The sequence below is a fragment of the Tamandua tetradactyla genome, chromosome 5 (genome assembly GCF_023851605.1).
Source record: "Tamandua tetradactyla isolate mTamTet1 chromosome 5, mTamTet1.pri, whole genome shotgun sequence".
In the NCBI taxonomy this organism is placed as follows: domain Eukaryota; kingdom Metazoa; phylum Chordata; class Mammalia; order Pilosa; family Myrmecophagidae; genus Tamandua; species Tamandua tetradactyla.
In genome coordinates this window covers 76641605-76645001 of record NC_135331.1, presented here as the reverse complement: position 1 = coordinate 76645001, position 3397 = coordinate 76641605, and the positions used below count along the sequence as shown (strand labels likewise).

Genomic DNA, 3397 nt, shown 5'->3' with positions numbered 1-3397 from the left:
TTGGTGTAGAGAAACAAAATGATCAGCCAGATTCCTTTAGTAAGAAACGAAGAAAAGAAGAGGGGAGAAAAAAAAGAACAGGGCTGTGCTGGGCGCTTGTTTTTATTTGTGTTTCTGAGAGCATGACTTCAGAAGAGTTCAATCACCCTCGTTCCCCTACCATGAAAATTAGTGATCTTTTTTCCTTTAAGATGGTAAAAAGGAAAATACCCAATGGACCTAAAAATGGCCAAAGTTTTTTTCCCAAAACGAAAATACAAAATGAATATATAATTGGCGTGGTAACTCTGTTGGACATTCCAGTTCATCCAGTCACTTGTCCCACATATAGGAAAGGGGAGAAGGTATTAGGTTTTATTAGTAATTTATAATAGTAACCAAATGTGTTGATGGCAGCTTATTTGAGATCCATCAGTCCTTTGAATACATGTAGGAAAGCATGGCTGTAGTTCTCTGACTGCCCACATCAGAACACTTTCGGCTACATGGAAATTAAAAAGGAAGAAAAAATATATTTATTCCAAGATTCATTTGCTGGGATTTTTAGGCACCCTTCCTTCCATAGAGCCCAATTGTGTTGATAATGTGCTAGGGGCTGCTGTGTTTCCCAGCATGAGTTCCCATCCTCTGAGTGTTCTGAGAAGGATAGTGGAGTGGTCCTGGAGCCTTCATGAAAGAAGTGGGTGGTTGCATTGGGTGGAACATATGTGGTCCAAAACCTGGGGGTGGGGGCAGAGCAATACCGGGGGTGGTGGCAGGACAATGTTCACCATGGCTGGAGGACCACCTGGGGGTAGGTTGGCATTGGCAGATGCTGCTTCTGCTGCTGCAGGAGGGAGGAGGAATTGCTCCTGGTAGCCCTGAAACAGGCTCTAGCTTGATTCCAGAGTTGTGGTTCCATCCCTCTCTTTTTCTTTTCCTCTGGCTGCTTGGGATCTTCCCTATTTCACCTTGAGCCTGCAGCCACTGATAATTAACTTATTGAAAGATTTTTTTGGCAGTCACTTCTGCAGTTTGCCTTGTGCAATCCGAATAAAAGCACACTGCTATCTCTGTACAACAATTATTCTTTGAATTTCTTCAAAGTGGTAGAAATTATTTCTTAGGTCTGCCTCAGTAATGGGATCTCCCAGACCATGAACATATAGTGTAGTCATTGTCTTGTGATCTGGTGGGCCCAGATGAGGCATTGTTGAAGCCTGCTTTAGGAGCTTATCTGCCACAGGGTAATTGATTCCATAACATTAGTTTTTGATAATCTGATAGGCTAGGGGGTCATCTGGATCTGTAGGCTTCTTGTGTCTGTATGGACATACCTTTCCTCTCTTACCTTGTCCTTTCACCCAGAAGGTGAAAATGTGGGATCAATTCTGATATTATTAGTGTGTGGTCTGGACCGGTTTGAGCATCACATTACTGGTGGATGTGTCTTTCTCCAGCATACCCAGAGGCCGTGTTCCACCAGAGTTAGAAATCTCTCTCTCCATATTCTGAGTGTAGTACTCTTTGTTGACATCTCACTTTGGCATGTCATCCTTAAACAACAGTCCAGCATTGTAAACGTGGATGGACAGGCCATATTCTAGGCCCAAGAGGCAGGTCTGGCAGCCATTCTGCAATTTGCTGCAGGTTTGGCAATTTTGGCCTTCTTGAAATGTGTGCTAACTTCAGAGCACCAGCAAAACACCAGCCTGGCACAGATTTTGTATTCTTTCCTATACTTTCCTTTGGTCTTTCGGACCTACAGGTTTTCTCCAAGATACATCTGGAACAATATGGGGACGTCCACATCCTCCCAGTTCTGCCTGTTATAGATGTGGGAACTGAAAAAAGGCTGATGACATCTGGGGTTCCTCTGGCACATGGGAAGGCACATGGCAACATGTCTGGTCCTTCTCTCCAAAATATCTCTGGTTTCTGTGGGTCCTTGCTTGTTTCTCCCGGGATGTTTCTGTCTCAGCTCTCTCTCCATGAGCTCTCTTAAAGGACTCTAGTAAGAGGATTAAGACCTATCTTGAATGGGTGGGGGTCCCATATCCATGGAAACAACCTAATCAAAAGGTCCCACCCAACCATAGGTCTATCCCCCTCAAGATTGGATTAAAAGAACATAGGCTTCTCTGGGGTACATAACAGATTCAAACCAGCACAGTTGGTGATGGAAAGTATGGAATTCCTCTTGCTGGGAATTCCACAGTTGATTTAGCAGCCTTCCCAGGCCTTTTGTCCCGTGCCCCTATGCTTGATAGTTTGATGAATGGAATAGCTTGATGCTTGAGTTTTGCCTTCTGACTCTCTTCTGAAGAAAATACATTTAAAAACACCCGATTCAGGCTGTGTTGCTGCTGGTGGGGCCACTTGCTCAGCTCCTGTCTTCTTCCCTCCTACCCATGCTCAAAGAAGTTTATAAACTCTAAAGAAAAAGAAACATTCCACAAATACAGAAGGTGATCTATAACACTTAGGAATGGGATGGAGTGTACTAGGGTATAAGGTAGGCATTGGGTAGGAGGGGTTAAGAATAATTGTTTTTCCAGATTTGCAACAGATCTTAAAATAAATATAAAGCAATATATATTCATATAGAACACATTGATAAGTAAAAAATAAAATGAAATTCACCCACAATCCCATTAGCTAATAATGACTAATAAACAATTTTGTCTGATCAAGATTTTCCTTTGCACTTGTACTTATTTTGAAACTGCTTTTAAAATATTTCAATGCCCAACAAATATCTTTCTACAGATATATATATCTGTATACATATATACACACAATATCATTTTATGGTCCAATGTTATGATATTAAGATATATCATAATTTATTCAATCACTTATTGCTGAGATTTTAAACTGATTTTCTTTTTAATGTTATAAATTAACTTGATGAGCATCCTCTTAGCATATATACTTGCTGGTATTTTATTGTTTCCTTAGGATTAATTGAAGGGGAATTGCCGGGTTAAAGTATATGTATAATTTTAATGCTCTTTATATATATTGTCAAATGCATTTTAGAATATTTGCAACAATTTATAGTCCTATCAGTAGTATATGAGATTGCCTATACCCCCAGATTCCATGCTAGAGTTTATGGATTTTAAGCAGTTTGCCAATTTGAAAAGAGAAAAATGGTATCTCATTCCTAAAATTATATTTCTTTCATTATTATTGAGGATAAACATTTCATAATTTATTTCATGGCTACTTGCATTTCTTCTTTAGTGAGCTGCTTGTTTATTTATTCCTTTCAATACTTTTTCTATTGGGATCCTTTTCTTAAGATGACTTTTGAAGAGCTTTTTAAACATATAGGTCGTTAGTGTGTGTCCAATGTGTTGCAGATCTTTTTCTCTTTTTACCAGTTTGTCAAATAATTTTCAAATTTTCTCTA

General features: G+C 39.6%; 1 pseudogene; it reads right to left on the bottom strand.

Annotated features, from left to right (window-relative positions):
• Nucleotides 1-588: 588 nt before the first annotated feature.
• Nucleotides 589-1876, bottom strand: LOC143683130 (pre-mRNA-splicing factor RBM22 pseudogene; annotated as a pseudogene).
• Between the last annotated feature and the right edge of the window lie 1521 nt (nucleotides 1877-3397).